The following is a 14857-nucleotide window of genomic DNA, read 5'->3' on the forward strand; positions in this document are numbered from 1 at the left end:
CAGCCTGCGGAACATGAGTGAAAAATCAAGAGGGCACCGTAATTTCAAACACTGAGTCACAATCGTCACTGCAGCGACAGCAAGGCAAAACTTTAAAAATTGCCGTGACCAGGATTCGAACCTGGGTTATTGCGGCCACAACGCAATGTCCTAACCACTAGACGATCACGGCCACGGAGGCACCGCCGACGGCAGTTCTCGCGACTGCAAGTGGCGATGAACAGCAAAGCTCGGCCCACACACCACTGTGTCTCCCCACAGCTGTGCCAGACGCGGTCTCCATTATATGTATACTGGCAAACGAACGTGTCTGCGCTGTAAGGACACTAAGCAGTGTGGTTAGCTGCATTCAACCCCCGTGGCAATGTCTTGCAGTCCTCCAACTCTGTTGACCACAGGTATGTGCCTCAATAAGAGGTGGACAGACGTCGCATCGCTCTCGCCGTCACTTGTGACCGCGAATCGTACTTAACGTAATTTTCTGCAAGCGTCAGCGGAGCGTCAGTCGAGCTAAGTCGGGCCAAGTCGCATAAGAGGAGCAACAAAATGCGCATTTCCGGTACCGGGAATCGAACCCGGGCCTCCTGGGTGAGAGCCAGGCATCCTAGCCACTAGACCACACCGGATAACGACGCAAGCGCTCCTCCAGCGAACGCAGCAAACAGTACACACGCTACTTGACGACAACGGCCAAAATTTAGCGTTTCCACTTTGTAGAACGGCATGCTCGGGACGCATTTCGTGGAGACGAACGCCAGCAATCGTGACACCAGACTGCGCCTGTGAATCCTGTCGTTGCACCACGCACTGTGCTGCTACGACAATTTAAGAAAGAGACGCTCACGGCTTGCTGCGCTGTTCCCTTCGCGGGTAATCAGTGCTCCTGCTTTCGAGACAGAAAACATTGGCAGCGGTGGGATTCGAACCCACGCCTCCGAAGAGACTGGTGCCTGAAACCAGCGCCTTAGACCGCTCGGCCACGCTACCTACGTGGCACGGCGGTCACAGGAGCTGCGTTCTACCCCACGAGAAAACATCGCAATGGCACAAAAAACGAGAAAAAGCTGGCAGCGGTGGGATTCGAACCCACGCCTCCGAAGAGACTGGTGCCTGAAACCAGCGCCTTAGACCGCTCGGCCACGCTACCTGTGCCCGTGTTCTTCGCTTTTGTAGAAACAGTGCACGACACAGCTTCCTGTTCTGCTGCGACTGGCTGCTCATCCATTGCACCTCAAACAACTGCCATTTTCGAATAGAGATTAACTACACAGGCAGCTGCCCGCTCTCTGGTGCGGCGGCATTACGTGTTGATAATGAATTGGTAGTGCCACCCGCAGCCTGCGGAACATGAGTGAAAAATCAAGAGGGCACCGTAATTTCAAACACTGAGTCACAATCGTCACTGCAGCGACAGCAAGGCAAAACTTTAAAAATTGCCGTGACCAGGATTCGAACCTGGGTTATTGCGGCCACAACGCAATGTCCTAACCACTAGACGATCACGGCCACGGAGGCACCGCCGACGGCAGTTCTCGCGACTGCAAGTGGCGATGAACAGCAAAGCTCGGCCCACACACCACTGTGTCTCCCCACAGCTGTGCCAGACGCGGTCTCCATTATATGTATACTGGCAAACGAACGTGTCTGCGCTGTAAGGACACTAAGCAGTGTGGTTAGCTGCATTCAACCCCCGTGGCAATGTCTTGCAGTCCTCCAACTCTGTTGACCACAGGTATGTGCCTCAATAAGAGGTGGACAGACGTCGCATCGCTCTCGCCGTCACTTGTGACCGCGAATCGTACTTAACGTAATTTTCTGCAAGCGTCAGCGGAGCGTCAGTCGAGCTAAGTCGGGCCAAGTCGCATAAGAGGAGCAACAAAATGCGCATTTCCGGTACCGGGAATCGAACCCGGGCCTCCTGGGTGAGAGCCAGGCATCCTAGCCACTAGACCACACCGGATAACGACGCAAGCGCTCCTCCAGCGAACGCAGCAAACAGTACACACGCTACTTGACGACAACGGCCAAAATTTAGCGTTTCCACTTTGTAGAACGGCATGCTCGGGACGCATTTCGTGGAGACGAACGCCAGCAATCGTGACACCAGACTGCGCCTGTGAATCCTGTCGTTGCACCACGCACTGTGCTGCTACGACAATTTAAGAAAGAGACGCTCACGGCTTGCTGCGCTGTTCCCTTCGCGGGTAATCAGTGCTCCTGCTTTCGAGACAGAAAACATTGGCAGCGGTGGGATTCGAACCCACGCCTCCGAAGAGACTGGTGCCTGAAACCAGCGCCTTAGACCGCTCGGCCACGCTACCTACGTGGCACGGCGGTCACAGGAGCTGCGTTCTACCCCACGAGAAAACATCGCAATGGCACAAAAAACGAGAAAAAGCTGGCAGCGGTGGGATTCGAACCCACGCCTCCGAAGAGACTGGTGCCTGAAACCAGCGCCTTAGACCGCTCGGCCACGCTACCTGTGCCCGTGTTCTTCGCTTTTGTAGAAACAGTGCACGACACAGCTTCCTGTTCTGCTGCGACTGGCTGCTCATCCATTGCACCTCAAACAACTGCCATTTTCGAATAGAGATTAACTACACAGGCAGCTGCCCGCTCTCTGGTGCGGCGGCATTACGTGTTGATAATGAATTGGTAGTGCCACCCGCAGCCTGCGGAACATGAGTGAAAAATCAAGAGGGCACCGTAATTTCAAACACTGAGTCACAATCGTCACTGCAGCGACAGCAAGGCAAAACTTTAAAAATTGCCGTGACCAGGATTCGAACCTGGGTTATTGCGGCCACAACGCAATGTCCTAACCACTAGACGATCACGGCCACGGAGGCACCGCCGACGGCAGTTCTCGCGACTGCAAGTGGCGATGAACAGCAAAGCTCGGCCCACACACCACTGTGTCTCCCCACAGCTGTGCCAGACGCGGTCTCCATTATATGTATACTGGCAAACGAACGTGTCTGCGCTGTAAGGACACTAAGCAGTGTGGTTAGCTGCATTCAACCCCCGTGGCAATGTCTTGCAGTCCTCCAACTCTGTTGACCACAGGTATGTGCCTCAATAAGAGGTGGACAGACGTCGCATCGCTCTCGCCGTCACTTGTGACCGCGAATCGTACTTAACGTAATTTTCTGCAAGCGTCAGCGGAGCGTCAGTCGAGCTAAGTCGGGCCAAGTCGCATAAGAGGAGCAACAAAATGCGCATTTCCGGTACCGGGAATCGAACCCGGGCCTCCTGGGTGAGAGCCAGGCATCCTAGCCACTAGACCACACCGGATAACGACGCAAGCGCTCCTCCAGCGAACGCAGCAAACAGTACACACGCTACTTGACGACAACGGCCAAAATTTAGCGTTTCCACTTTGTAGAACGGCATGCTCGGGACGCATTTCGTGGAGACGAACGCCAGCAATCGTGACACCAGACTGCGCCTGTGAATCCTGTCGTTGCACCACGCACTGTGCTGCTACGACAATTTAAGAAAGAGACGCTCACGGCTTGCTGCGCTGTTCCCTTCGCGGGTAATCAGTGCTCCTGCTTTCGAGACAGAAAACATTGGCAGCGGTGGGATTCGAACCCACGCCTCCGAAGAGACTGGTGCCTGAAACCAGCGCCTTAGACCGCTCGGCCACGCTACCTACGTGGCACGGCGGTCACAGGAGCTGCGTTCTACCCCACGAGAAAACATCGCAATGGCACAAAAAACGAGAAAAAGCTGGCAGCGGTGGGATTCGAACCCACGCCTCCGAAGAGACTGGTGCCTTAAACCAGCGCCTTAGACCGCTCGGCCACGCTACCTGTGCCCGTGTTCTTCGCTTTTGTAGAAACAGTGCACGACACAGCTTCCTGTTCTGCTGCGACTGGCTGCTCATCCATTGCACCTCAAACAACTGCCATTTTCGAATAGAGATTAACTACACAGGCAGCTGCCCGCTCTCTGGTGCGGCGGCATTACGTGTTGATAATGAATTGGTAGTGCCACCCGCAGCCTGCGGAACATGAGTGAAAAATCAAGAGGGCACCGTAATTTCAAACACTGAGTCACAATCGTCACTGCAGCGACAGCAAGGCAAAACTTTAAAAATTGCCGTGACCAGGATTCGAACCTGGGTTATTGCGGCCACAACGCAATGTCCTAACCACTAGACGATCACGGCCACGGAGGCACCGCCGACGGCAGTTCTCGCGACTGCAAGTGGCGATGAACAGCAAAGCTCGGCCCACACACCACTGTGTCTCCCCACAGCTGTGCCAGACGCGGTCTCCATTATATGTATACTGGCAAACGAACGTGTCTGCGCTGTAAGGACACTAAGCAGTGTGGTTAGCTGCATTCAACCCCCGTGGCAATGTCTTGCAGTCCTCCAACTCTGTTGACCACAGGTATGTGCCTCAATAAGAGGTGGACAGACGTCGCATCGCTCTCGCCGTCACTTGTGACCGCGAATCGTACTTAACGTAATTTTCTGCAAGCGTCAGCGGAGCGTCAGTCGAGCTAAGTCGGGCCAAGTCGCATAAGAGGAGCAACAAAATGCGCATTTCCGGTACCGGGAATCGAACCCGGGCCTCCTGGGTGAGAGCCAGGCATCCTAGCCACTAGACCACACCGGATAACGACGCAAGCGCTCCTCCAGCGAACGCAGCAAACAGTACACACGCTACTTGACGACAACGGCCAAAATTTAGCGTTTCCACTTTGTAGAACGGCATGCTCGGGACGCATTTCGTGGAGACGAACGCCAGCAATCGTGACACCAGACTGCGCCTGTGAATCCTGTCGTTGCACCACGCACTGTGCTGCTACGACAATTTAAGAAAGAGACGCTCACGGCTTGCTGCGCTGTTCCCTTCGCGGGTAATCAGTGCTCCTGCTTTCGAGACAGAAAACATTGGCAGCGGTGGGATTCGAACCCACGCCTCCGAAGAGACTGGTGCCTGAAACCAGCGCCTTAGACCGCTCGGCCACGCTACCTACGTGGCACGGCGGTCACAGGAGCTGCGTTCTACCCCACGAGAAAACATCGCAATGGCACAAAAAACGAGAAAAAGCTGGCAGCGGTGGGATTCGAACCCACGCCTCCGAAGAGACTGGTGCCTTAAACCAGCGCCTTAGACCGCTCGGCCACGCTACCTGTGCCCGTGTTCTTCGCTTTTGTAGAAACAGTGCACGACACAGCTTCCTGTTCTGCTGCGACTGGCTGCTCATCCATTGCACCTCAAACAACTGCCATTTTCGAATAGAGATTAACTACACAGGCAGCTGCCCGCTCTCTGGTGCGGCGGCATTACGTGTTGATAATGAATTGGTAGTGCCACCCGCAGCCTGCGGAACATGAGTGAAAAATCAAGAGGGCACCGTAATTTCAAACACTGAGTCACAATCGTCACTGCAGCGACAGCAAGGCAAAACTTTAAAAATTGCCGTGACCAGGATTCGAACCTGGGTTATTGCGGCCACAACGCAATGTCCTAACCACTAGACGATCACGGCCACGGAGGCACCGCCGACGGCAGTTCTCGCGACTGCAAGTGGCGATGAACAGCAAAGCTCGGCCCACACACCACTGTGTCTCCCCACAGCTGTGCCAGACGCGGTCTCCATTATATGTATACTGGCAAACGAACGTGTCTGCGCTGTAAGGACACTAAGCAGTGTGGTTAGCTGCATTCAACCCCCGTGGCAATGTCTTGCAGTCCTCCAACTCTGTTGACCACAGGTATGTGCCTCAATAAGAGGTGGACAGACGTCGCATCGCTCTCGCCGTCACTTGTGACCGCGAATCGTACTTAACGTAATTTTCTGCAAGCGTCAGCGGAGCGTCAGTCGAGCTAAGTCGGGCCAAGTCGCATAAGAGGAGCAACAAAATGCGCATTTCCGGTACCGGGAATCGAACCCGGGCCTCCTGGGTGAGAGCCAGGCATCCTAGCCACTAGACCACACCGGATAACGACGCAAGCGCTCCTCCAGCGAACGCAGCAAACAGTACACACGCTACTTGACGACAACGGCCAAAATTTAGCGTTTCCACTTTGTAGAACGGCATGCTCGGGACGCATTTCGTGGAGACGAACGCCAGCAATCGTGACACCAGACTGCGCCTGTGAATCCTGTCGTTGCACCACGCACTGTGCTGCTACGACAATTTAAGAAAGAGACGCTCACGGCTTGCTGCGCTGTTCCCTTCGCGGGTAATCAGTGCTCCTGCTTTCGAGACAGAAAACATTGGCAGCGGTGGGATTCGAACCCACGCCTCCGAAGAGACTGGTGCCTGAAACCAGCGCCTTAGACCCCTCGGCCACGCTACCTGTGCCCGTGTTCTTCGCTTTTGTAGAAACAGTGCACGACACAGCTTCCTGTTCTGCTGCGACTGGCTGCTCATCCATTGCACCTCAAACAACTGCCATTTTCGAATAGAGATTAACTACACAGGCAGCTGCCCGCTCTCTGGTGCGGCGGCATTACGTGTTGATAATGAATTGGTAGTGCCACCCGCAGCCTGCGGAACATGAGTGAAAAATCAAGAGGGCACCGTAATTTCAAACACTGAGTCACAATCGTCACTGCAGCGACAGCAAGGCAAAACTTTAAAAATTGCCGTGACCAGGATTCGAACCTGGGTTATTGCGGCCACAACGCAATGTCCTAACCACTAGACGATCACGGCCACGGAGGCACCGCCGACGGCAGTTCTCGCGACTGCAAGTGGCGATGAACAGCAAAGCTCGGCCCACACACCACTGTGTCTCCCCACAGCTGTGCCAGACGCGGTCTCCATTATATGTATACTGGCAAACGAACGTGTCTGCGCTGTAAGGACACTAAGCAGTGTGGTTAGCTGCATTCAACCCCCGTGGCAATGTCTTGCAGTCCTCCAACTCTGTTGACCACAGGTATGTGCCTCAATAAGAGGTGGACAGACGTCGCATCGCTCTCGCCGTCACTTGTGACCGCGAATCGTACTTAACGTAATTTTCTGCAAGCGTCAGCGGAGCGTCAGTCGAGCTAAGTCGGGCCAAGTCGCATAAGAGGAGCAACAAAATGCGCATTTCCGGTACCGGGAATCGAACCCGGGCCTCCTGGGTGAGAGCCAGGCATCCTAGCCACTAGACCACACCGGATAACGACGCAAGCGCTCCTCCAGCGAACGCAGCAAACAGTACACACGCTACTTGACGACAACGGCCAAAATTTAGCGTTTCCACTTTGTAGAACGGCATGCTCGGGACGCATTTCGTGGAGACGAACGCCAGCAATCGTGACACCAGACTGCGCCTGTGAATCCTGTCGTTGCACCACGCACTGTGCTGCTACGACAATTTAAGAAAGAGACGCTCACGGCTTGCTGCGCTGTTCCCTTCGCGGGTAATCAGTGCTCCTGCTTTCGAGACAGAAAACATTGGCAGCGGTGGGATTCGAACCCACGCCTCCGAAGAGACTGGTGCCTGAAACCAGCGCCTTAGACCGCTCGGCCACGCTACCTACGTGGCACGGCGGTCACAGGAGCTGCGTTCTACCCCACGAGAAAACATCGCAATGGCACAAAAAACGAGAAAAAGCTGGCAGCGGTGGGATTCGAACCCACGCCTCCGAAGAGACTGGTGCCTTAAACCAGCGCCTTAGACCGCTCGGCCACGCTACCTGTGCCGGTGTTCTTCGCTTTTGTAGAAACAGTGCACGACACAGCTTCCTGTTCTGCTGCGACTGGCTGCTCATCCATTGCACCTCAAACAACTGCCATTTTCGAATAGAGATTAACTACACAGGCAGCTGCCCGCTCTCTGGTGCGGCGGCATTACGTGTTGATAATGAATTGGTAGTGCCACCCGCAGCCTGCGGAACATGAGTGAAAAATCAAGAGGGCACCGTAATTTCAAACACTGAGTCACAATCGTCACTGCAGCGACAGCAAGGCAAAACTTTAAAAATTGCCGTGACCAGGATTCGAAACCTGGGTTATTGCGGCCACAACGCAATGTCCTAACCACTAGACGATCACGGCCACGGAGGCACCGCCGACGGCAGTTCTCGCGACTGCAAGTGGCGATGAACAGCAAAGCTCGGCCCACACACCACTGTGTCTCCCCACAGCTGTGCCAGACGCGGTCTCCATTATATGTATACTGGCAAACGAACGTGTCTGCGCTGTAAGGACACTAAGCAGTGTGGTTAGCTGCATTCAACCCCCGTGGCAATGTCTTGCAGTCCTCCAACTCTGTTGACCACAGGTATGTGCCTCAATAAGAGGTGGACAGACGTCGCATCGCTCTCGCCGTCACTTGTGACCGCGAATCGTACTTAACGTAATTTTCTGCAAGCGTCAGCGGAGCGTCAGTCGAGCTAAGTCGGGCCAAGTCGCATAAGAGGAGCAACAAAATGCGCATTTCCGGTACCGGGAATCGAACCCGGGCCTCCTGGGTGAGAGCCAGGCATCCTAGCCACTAGACCACACCGGATAACGACGCAAGCGCTCCTCCAGCGAACGCAGCAAACAGTACACACGCTACTTGACGACAACGGCCAAAATTTAGCGTTTCCGCTTTGTAGAACGGCATGCTCGGGACGCATTTCGTGGAGACGAACGCCAGCAATCGTGACACCAGACTGCGCCTGTGAATCCTGTCGTTGCACCACGCACTGTGCTGCTACGACAATTTAAGAAAGAGACGCTCACGGCTTGCTGCGCTGTTCCCTTCGCGGGTAATCAGTGCTCCTGCTTTCGAGACAGAAAACATTGGCAGCGGTGGGATTCGAACCCACGCCTCCGAAGAGACTGGTGCCTGAAACCAGCGCCTTAGACCGCTCGGCCACGCTACCTACGTGGCACGGCGGTCACAGGAGCTGCGTTCTACCCCACGAGAAAACATCGCAATGGCACAAAAAACGAGAAAAAGCTGGCAGCGGTGGGATTCGAAACCACGCCTCCGAAGAGACTGGTGCCTTAAACCAGCGCCTTAGACCGCTCGGCCACGCTACCTGTGCCCGTGTTCTTCGCTTTTGTAGAAACAGTGCACGACACAGCTTCCTGTTCTGCTGCGACTGGCTGCTCATCCATTGCACCTCAAACAACTGCCATTTTCGAATAGAGATTAACTACACAGGCAGCTGCCCGCTCTCTGGTGCGGCGGCATTACGTGTTGATAATGAATTGGTAGTGCCACCCGCAGCCTGCGGAACATGAGTGAAAAATCAAGAGGGCACCGTAATTTCAAACACTGAGTCACAATCGTCACTGCAGCGACAGCAAGGCAAAACTTTAAAAATTGCCGTGACCAGGATTCGAAACCTGGGTTATTGCGGCCACAACGCAATGTCCTAACCACTAGACGATCACGGCCACGGAGGCACCGCCGACGGCAGTTCTCGCGACTGCAAGTGGCGATGAACAGCAAAGCTCGGCCCACACACCACTGTGTCTCCCCACAGCTGTGCCAGACGCGGTCTCCATTATATGTATACTGGCAAACGAACGTGTCTGCGCTGTAAGGACACTAAGCAGTGTGGTTAGCTGCATTCAACCCCCGTGGCAATGTCTTGCAGTCCTCCAACTCTGTTGACCACAGGTATGTGCCTCAATAAGAGGTGGACAGACGTCGCATCGCTCTCGCCGTCACTTGTGACCGCGAATCGTACTTAACGTAATTTTCTGCAAGCGTCAGCGGAGCGTCAGTCGAGCTAAGTCGGGCCAAGTCGCATAAGAGGAGCAACAAAATGCGCATTTCCGGTACCGGGAATCGAACCCGGGCCTCCTGGGTGAGAGCCAGGCATCCTAGCCACTTTTTTTTTGTTTTTTTTTTTTTTTTTTTTTTTTTTTTTTTTTTTTTTTTTTTTTTTTTTTTTTTTACGGGGGGAATTTCTGCAGACGGGTGGCTTCAGAGTTTGTCGTCTCGGTGAATAGCTATGGCTAATGTATTCCGTTGTGTAACATTCGTCGTTTTTGTCGTCCATGTCTCAAGTATTAATTCTGTTTCAGCTGCTCGTAACTCCGAAGCCCCGGCCACCAAAGTCTCTATGACATCCTACCAGGGAACCTTTTTGGTTGTCTAACATAAAGGAAATAAAAGAATAAATGCGTCGCCCCATTAGTATGGCAAATGCTATTAAAAAAAAAAAAAAAAGTAAAGAGATTGAAAGAAGTGATAAAGTCAAGATTCTTGCAATATAGTGACTCTATGTCAACGTTCGTAATAAAAAATAAGCATAGTTTTCTCTATATTTCGTCGTTCGTAGCAGTGTCTGGTGTTCCATCGTTAAGTGTATCCAATATTCTTCTTTACTCTTCTCTTGCTCGGATAGGAGGTAGTATACAGTCTGGCCCTTTAGCCAATTGACGGCACGTCGTTTTGTATTGGGATAGGGAACTTCGTCAGGGTTGAGTAGGCGTGTCGGTGTTATCCTTCTTGGTGACGTCCGCAGTATGCTTGCGAGTTTCTGTGTGCAGACGGACCATATGTCCTGTACAGCGTTGCAAGTAAATCTATGCTCGTCTGTGTCGACTAAGTGACACCTGACACAATTCGGTGTTTCAGCCAGGTGAATCTCGTGTAACCTCGAATTGGTCGGAAATTTCCTATTGACTGCCATGTACCAAGTTGAGCGCACTGTAGATGAAAGAAGCGGGTCGTGAATGTTCTCCCAGACTTGTTTCCAGTTATAACCTCGACATTTCTCCTCCACTATATTGCGTGGTGTACTTTCCGTCAATGTGGCGTAAATTGCTTTGACTTTGTGTCGGTCTGCCTCTGGAATTCTTCGTTGTATGTAGCTAAGTTCTAGGATGAAATACCTGAAGTGACAGAGCGAGTTCAGAATGTGTTTTACATCTACAGGTGGGTCCAGATTGGGAGGCACTATTTCATTCAAAATGTGAGCCGTTAGTGTGTTAGGTGATCTGTGCCACTGTTTGTATGTTTGACTAACATACAAGGCTTTTGCTTTGAGGTAGACATTCGTCAAATTGAGGCCTCCCTTCCAAACTGGGAGGGTGAGGGTTTCATACTTTACTTTAAATATCGGACCCCTGGTAACAAAGTGGCCAAGCGCCGCTAACATTTGTTGTGCCATAGTCTTTGGTAATGGCAGTACTTGAGCAACGTAATGAACTTTGGAAATTATGTAGGTGTTAACTAAGGCCACTCTTTGAATGGCATTTAGAGCTCGCAGGCTATGTTGCCGTATGCCAGCGCGCATTTTTGCCAGCAGTTTTCTATAGTTCAAGGCAGCCGTGCGGCGGATATTGCGTGTGTATTCAATCCCGAGGCAGGTGATCGTTTCCAAACTTCTTATTCTTTCAGCAGCACCGAGTTCTAATCCACGTCCAATGTGCATTAAGCCTGACTTGTGACGGTTGAGTTTCGCCCCCGATGCAGCTTCATACGTTGTTACAATGTGGAAAGCTTTCTCTAAGTCCTCGTCTTTCGTTACTACAAAACTGACATCATCTGCGTATGCCTGGCAAATAATCTTCTGACCATGAATGAGCAGCCCTGGAAGGTCTTGCGTCAGGGAGTACAAGAATGGCTCGAGTGCTATGGCAAACAATGCCATCGACATTGGGCAGCCCTGTCGTACTGAACTTGCTATACTGATCGGCCTGCTTAAGCGTCCATTTACATTGATTTGCGACGTACCATTCATCAGGAGGGTTTTAACAGTAGCAGTGATTTTCTGAGGAAAATGCATGGCGTCCATTGTGCGTACGAGATAGGAGTGGTTTACCCTGTCAAAGCCACTAGACCACACCGGATAACGACGCAAGCGCTCCTCCAGCGAACGCAGCAAACAGTACACACGCTACTTGACGACAACGGCCAAAATTTAGCGTTTCCACTTTGTAGAACGGCATGCTCGGGACGCATTTCGTGGAGACGAACGCCAGCAATCGTGACACCAGACTGCGCCTGTGAATCCTGTCGTTGCACCACGCACTGTGCTGCTACGACAATTTAAGAAAGAGACGCTCACGGCTTGCTGCGCTGTTCCCTTCGCGGGTAATCAGTGCTCCTGCTTTCGAGACAGAAAACATTGGCAGCGGTGGGATTCGAACCCACGCCTCCGAAGAGACTGGTGCCTGAAACCAGCGCCTTAGACCGCTCGGCCACGCTACCTACGTGGCACGGCGGTCACAGGAGCTGCGTTCTACCCCACGAGAAAACATCGCAATGGCACAAAAAACGAGAAAAAGCTGGCAGCGGTGGGATTCGAAACCACGCCTCCGAAGAGACTGGTGCCTTAAACCAGCGCCTTAGACCGCTCGGCCACGCTACCTGTGCCCGTGTTCTTCGCTTTTGTAGAAACAGTGCACGACACAGCTTCCTGTTCTGCTGCGACTGGCTGCTCATCCATTGCACCTCAAACAACTGCCATTTTCGAATAGAGATTAACTACACAGGCAGCTGCCCGCTCTCTGGTGCGGCGGCATTACGTGTTGATAATGAATTGGTAGTGCCACCCGCAGCCTGCGGAACATGAGTGAAAAATCAAGAGGGCACCGTAATTTCAAACACTGAGTCACAATCGTCACTGCAGCGACAGCAAGGCAAAACTTTAAAAATTGCCGTGACCAGGATTCGAAACCTGGGTTATTGCGGCCACAACGCAATGTCCTAACCACTAGACGATCACGGCCACGGAGGCACCGCCGACGGCAGTTCTCGCGACTGCAAGTGGCGATGAACAGCAAAGCTCGGCCCACACACCACTGTGTCTCCCCACAGCTGTGCCAGACGCGGTCTCCATTATATGTATACTGGCAAACGAACGTGTCTGCGCTGTAAGGACACTAAGCAGTGTGGTTAGCTGCATTCAACCCCCGTGGCAATGTCTTGCAGTCCTCCAACTCTGTTGACCACAGGTATGTGCCTCAATAAGAGGTGGACAGACGTCGCATCGCTCTCGCCGTCACTTGTGACCGCGAATCGTACTTAACGTAATTTTCTGCAAGCGTCAGCGGAGCGTCAGTCGAGCTAAGTCGGGCCAAGTCGCATAAGAGGAGCAACAAAATGCGCATTTCCGGTACCGGGAATCGAACCCGGGCCTCCTGGGTGAGAGCCAGGCATCCTAGCCACTAGACCACACCGGATAACGACGCAAGCGCTCCTCCAGCGAACGCAGCAAACAGTACACACGCTACTTGACGACAACGGCCAAAATTTAGCGTTTCCACTTTGTAGAACGGCATGCTCGGGACGCATTTCGTGGAGACGAACGCCAGCAATCGTGACACCAGACTGCGCCTGTGAATCCTGTCGTTGCACCACGCACTGTGCTGCTACGACAATTTAAGAAAGAGACGCTCACGGCTTGCTGCGCTGTTCCCTTCGCGGGTAATCAGTGCTCCTGCTTTCGAGACAGAAAACATTGGCAGCGGTGGGATTCGAACCCACGCCTCCGAAGAGACTGGTGCCTGAAACCAGCGCCTTAGACCGCTCGGCCACGCTACCTACGTGGCACGGCGGTCACAGGAGCTGCGTTCTACCCCACGAGAAAACATCGCAATGGCACAAAAAACGAGAAAAAGCTGGCAGCGGTGGGATTCGAAACCACGCCTCCGAAGAGACTGGTGCCTTAAACCAGCGCCTTAGACCGCTCGGCCACGCTACCTGTGCCCGTGTTCTTCGCTTTTGTAGAAACAGTGCACGACACAGCTTCCTGTTCTGCTGCGACTGGCTGCTCATCCATTGCACCTCAAACAACTGCCATTTTCGAATAGAGATTAACTACACAGGCAGCTGCCCGCTCTCTGGTGCGGCGGCATTACGTGTTGATAATGAATTGGTAGTGCCACCCGCAGCCTGCGGAACATGAGTGAAAAATCAAGAGGGCACCGTAATTTCAAACACTGAGTCACAATCGTCACTGCAGCGACAGCAAGGCAAAACTTTAAAAATTGCCGTGACCAGGATTCGAAACCTGGGTTATTGCGGCCACAACGCAATGTCCTAACCACTAGACGATCACGGCCACGGAGGCACCGCCGACGGCAGTTCTCGCGACTGCAAGTGGCGATGAACAGCAAAGCTCGGCCCACACACCACTGTGTCTCCCCACAGCTGTGCCAGACGCGGTCTCCATTATATGTATACTGGCAAACGAACGTGTCTGCGCTGTAAGGACACTAAGCAGTGTGGTTAGCTGCATTCAACCCCCGTGGCAATGTCTTGCAGTCCTCCAACTCTGTTGACCACAGGTATGTGCCTCAATAAGAGGTGGACAGACGTCGCATCGCTCTCGCCGTCACTTGTGACCGCGAATCGTACTTAACGTAATTTTCTGCAAGCGTCAGCGGAGCGTCAGTCGAGCTAAGTCGGGCCAAGTCGCATAAGAGGAGCAACAAAATGCGCATTTCCGGTACCGGGAATCGAACCCGGGCCTCCTGGGTGAGAGCCAGGCATCCTAGCCACTAGACCACACCGGATAACGACGCAAGCGCTCCTCCAGCGAACGCAGCAAACAGTACACACGCTACTTGACGACAACGGCCAAAATTTAGCGTTTCCACTTTGTAGAACGGCATGCTCGGGACGCATTTCGTGGAGACGAACGCCAGCAATCGTGACACCAGACTGCGCCTGTGAATCCTGTCGTTGCACCACGCACTGTGCTGCTACGACAATTTAAGAAAGAGACGCTCACGGCTTGCTGCGCTGTTCCCTTCGCGGGTAATCAGTGCTCCTGCTTTCGAGACAGAAAACATTGGCAGCGGTGGGATTCGAACCCACGCCTCCGAAGAGACTGGTGCCTGAAACCAGCGCCTTAGACCGCTCGGCCACGCTACCTACGTGGCACGGCGGTCACAGGAGCTGCGTTCTACCCCACGAGAAAACATCGCAATGGCACAAAA

The 14857-nt window shown here is 53.2% G+C and overlaps 37 non-coding genes across 37 annotated transcripts; all 37 read right to left on the reverse strand.

The window, feature by feature from the left end:
• Positions 1-100: 100 nt before the first annotated feature.
• Positions 101-172, reverse strand: Trnah-gug (transfer RNA histidin (anticodon GUG)). Its single transcript has one exon. It is a non-coding gene; the product is annotated as a tRNA-His (tRNA).
• Positions 173-554: 382 nt separating this feature from the next.
• Trnae-cuc (transfer RNA glutamic acid (anticodon CUC)) lies at positions 555-626 on the reverse strand. Its single transcript has one exon. It is a non-coding gene; the product is annotated as a tRNA-Glu (tRNA).
• A 279-nt stretch (positions 627-905) lies between these two features.
• Positions 906-987, reverse strand: Trnal-cag (transfer RNA leucine (anticodon CAG)). The gene has a single exon. It is a non-coding gene; the product is annotated as a tRNA-Leu (tRNA).
• Positions 988-1065: 78 nt separating this feature from the next.
• Trnal-cag (transfer RNA leucine (anticodon CAG)) lies at positions 1066-1147 on the reverse strand. Its single transcript has one exon. It is a non-coding gene; the product is annotated as a tRNA-Leu (tRNA).
• A 287-nt stretch (positions 1148-1434) lies between these two features.
• Positions 1435-1506, reverse strand: Trnah-gug (transfer RNA histidin (anticodon GUG)). The gene has a single exon. It is a non-coding gene; the product is annotated as a tRNA-His (tRNA).
• Positions 1507-1888: 382 nt separating this feature from the next.
• Trnae-cuc (transfer RNA glutamic acid (anticodon CUC)) lies at positions 1889-1960 on the reverse strand. Its single transcript has one exon. It is a non-coding gene; the product is annotated as a tRNA-Glu (tRNA).
• A 279-nt stretch (positions 1961-2239) lies between these two features.
• On the reverse strand, positions 2240-2321 carry Trnal-cag (transfer RNA leucine (anticodon CAG)). The gene has a single exon. It is a non-coding gene; the product is annotated as a tRNA-Leu (tRNA).
• A 78-nt stretch (positions 2322-2399) lies between these two features.
• Trnal-cag (transfer RNA leucine (anticodon CAG)) lies at positions 2400-2481 on the reverse strand. The gene has a single exon. It is a non-coding gene; the product is annotated as a tRNA-Leu (tRNA).
• A 287-nt stretch (positions 2482-2768) lies between these two features.
• On the reverse strand, positions 2769-2840 carry Trnah-gug (transfer RNA histidin (anticodon GUG)). The gene has a single exon. It is a non-coding gene; the product is annotated as a tRNA-His (tRNA).
• A 382-nt stretch (positions 2841-3222) lies between these two features.
• Trnae-cuc (transfer RNA glutamic acid (anticodon CUC)) lies at positions 3223-3294 on the reverse strand. Its single transcript has one exon. It is a non-coding gene; the product is annotated as a tRNA-Glu (tRNA).
• A 279-nt stretch (positions 3295-3573) lies between these two features.
• Trnal-cag (transfer RNA leucine (anticodon CAG)) lies at positions 3574-3655 on the reverse strand. Its single transcript has one exon. It is a non-coding gene; the product is annotated as a tRNA-Leu (tRNA).
• A 78-nt stretch (positions 3656-3733) lies between these two features.
• Positions 3734-3815, reverse strand: Trnal-aag (transfer RNA leucine (anticodon AAG)). Its single transcript has one exon. It is a non-coding gene; the product is annotated as a tRNA-Leu (tRNA).
• Positions 3816-4102: 287 nt separating this feature from the next.
• Positions 4103-4174, reverse strand: Trnah-gug (transfer RNA histidin (anticodon GUG)). The gene has a single exon. It is a non-coding gene; the product is annotated as a tRNA-His (tRNA).
• Positions 4175-4556: 382 nt separating this feature from the next.
• On the reverse strand, positions 4557-4628 carry Trnae-cuc (transfer RNA glutamic acid (anticodon CUC)). The gene has a single exon. It is a non-coding gene; the product is annotated as a tRNA-Glu (tRNA).
• Positions 4629-4907: 279 nt separating this feature from the next.
• Trnal-cag (transfer RNA leucine (anticodon CAG)) lies at positions 4908-4989 on the reverse strand. The gene has a single exon. It is a non-coding gene; the product is annotated as a tRNA-Leu (tRNA).
• A 78-nt stretch (positions 4990-5067) lies between these two features.
• Trnal-aag (transfer RNA leucine (anticodon AAG)) lies at positions 5068-5149 on the reverse strand. Its single transcript has one exon. It is a non-coding gene; the product is annotated as a tRNA-Leu (tRNA).
• Positions 5150-5436: 287 nt separating this feature from the next.
• Trnah-gug (transfer RNA histidin (anticodon GUG)) lies at positions 5437-5508 on the reverse strand. The gene has a single exon. It is a non-coding gene; the product is annotated as a tRNA-His (tRNA).
• Positions 5509-5890: 382 nt separating this feature from the next.
• Positions 5891-5962, reverse strand: Trnae-cuc (transfer RNA glutamic acid (anticodon CUC)). The gene has a single exon. It is a non-coding gene; the product is annotated as a tRNA-Glu (tRNA).
• Positions 5963-6241: 279 nt separating this feature from the next.
• On the reverse strand, positions 6242-6323 carry Trnal-cag (transfer RNA leucine (anticodon CAG)). Its single transcript has one exon. It is a non-coding gene; the product is annotated as a tRNA-Leu (tRNA).
• Positions 6324-6610: 287 nt separating this feature from the next.
• On the reverse strand, positions 6611-6682 carry Trnah-gug (transfer RNA histidin (anticodon GUG)). Its single transcript has one exon. It is a non-coding gene; the product is annotated as a tRNA-His (tRNA).
• A 382-nt stretch (positions 6683-7064) lies between these two features.
• On the reverse strand, positions 7065-7136 carry Trnae-cuc (transfer RNA glutamic acid (anticodon CUC)). Its single transcript has one exon. It is a non-coding gene; the product is annotated as a tRNA-Glu (tRNA).
• Positions 7137-7415: 279 nt separating this feature from the next.
• On the reverse strand, positions 7416-7497 carry Trnal-cag (transfer RNA leucine (anticodon CAG)). Its single transcript has one exon. It is a non-coding gene; the product is annotated as a tRNA-Leu (tRNA).
• Positions 7498-7575: 78 nt separating this feature from the next.
• Positions 7576-7657, reverse strand: Trnal-aag (transfer RNA leucine (anticodon AAG)). The gene has a single exon. It is a non-coding gene; the product is annotated as a tRNA-Leu (tRNA).
• Positions 7658-7944: 287 nt separating this feature from the next.
• On the reverse strand, positions 7945-8017 carry Trnah-gug (transfer RNA histidin (anticodon GUG)). The gene has a single exon. It is a non-coding gene; the product is annotated as a tRNA-His (tRNA).
• Positions 8018-8399: 382 nt separating this feature from the next.
• Positions 8400-8471, reverse strand: Trnae-cuc (transfer RNA glutamic acid (anticodon CUC)). The gene has a single exon. It is a non-coding gene; the product is annotated as a tRNA-Glu (tRNA).
• A 279-nt stretch (positions 8472-8750) lies between these two features.
• Positions 8751-8832, reverse strand: Trnal-cag (transfer RNA leucine (anticodon CAG)). Its single transcript has one exon. It is a non-coding gene; the product is annotated as a tRNA-Leu (tRNA).
• A 78-nt stretch (positions 8833-8910) lies between these two features.
• Positions 8911-8992, reverse strand: Trnal-aag (transfer RNA leucine (anticodon AAG)). Its single transcript has one exon. It is a non-coding gene; the product is annotated as a tRNA-Leu (tRNA).
• A 287-nt stretch (positions 8993-9279) lies between these two features.
• Positions 9280-9352, reverse strand: Trnah-gug (transfer RNA histidin (anticodon GUG)). The gene has a single exon. It is a non-coding gene; the product is annotated as a tRNA-His (tRNA).
• A 2688-nt stretch (positions 9353-12040) lies between these two features.
• On the reverse strand, positions 12041-12122 carry Trnal-cag (transfer RNA leucine (anticodon CAG)). Its single transcript has one exon. It is a non-coding gene; the product is annotated as a tRNA-Leu (tRNA).
• A 78-nt stretch (positions 12123-12200) lies between these two features.
• On the reverse strand, positions 12201-12282 carry Trnal-aag (transfer RNA leucine (anticodon AAG)). The gene has a single exon. It is a non-coding gene; the product is annotated as a tRNA-Leu (tRNA).
• A 287-nt stretch (positions 12283-12569) lies between these two features.
• Trnah-gug (transfer RNA histidin (anticodon GUG)) lies at positions 12570-12642 on the reverse strand. Its single transcript has one exon. It is a non-coding gene; the product is annotated as a tRNA-His (tRNA).
• Positions 12643-13024: 382 nt separating this feature from the next.
• Trnae-cuc (transfer RNA glutamic acid (anticodon CUC)) lies at positions 13025-13096 on the reverse strand. The gene has a single exon. It is a non-coding gene; the product is annotated as a tRNA-Glu (tRNA).
• A 279-nt stretch (positions 13097-13375) lies between these two features.
• Positions 13376-13457, reverse strand: Trnal-cag (transfer RNA leucine (anticodon CAG)). Its single transcript has one exon. It is a non-coding gene; the product is annotated as a tRNA-Leu (tRNA).
• Positions 13458-13535: 78 nt separating this feature from the next.
• On the reverse strand, positions 13536-13617 carry Trnal-aag (transfer RNA leucine (anticodon AAG)). Its single transcript has one exon. It is a non-coding gene; the product is annotated as a tRNA-Leu (tRNA).
• A 287-nt stretch (positions 13618-13904) lies between these two features.
• Trnah-gug (transfer RNA histidin (anticodon GUG)) lies at positions 13905-13977 on the reverse strand. The gene has a single exon. It is a non-coding gene; the product is annotated as a tRNA-His (tRNA).
• A 382-nt stretch (positions 13978-14359) lies between these two features.
• Positions 14360-14431, reverse strand: Trnae-cuc (transfer RNA glutamic acid (anticodon CUC)). Its single transcript has one exon. It is a non-coding gene; the product is annotated as a tRNA-Glu (tRNA).
• Positions 14432-14710: 279 nt separating this feature from the next.
• On the reverse strand, positions 14711-14792 carry Trnal-cag (transfer RNA leucine (anticodon CAG)). Its single transcript has one exon. It is a non-coding gene; the product is annotated as a tRNA-Leu (tRNA).
• Positions 14793-14857: the final 65 nt, after the last annotated feature.

The sequence above is a fragment of the Schistocerca nitens genome, unplaced genomic scaffold (assembly GCF_023898315.1).
Source record: "Schistocerca nitens isolate TAMUIC-IGC-003100 unplaced genomic scaffold, iqSchNite1.1 HiC_scaffold_189, whole genome shotgun sequence".
Classification (NCBI taxonomy): Eukaryota; Metazoa; Arthropoda; class Insecta; order Orthoptera; family Acrididae; genus Schistocerca; species Schistocerca nitens.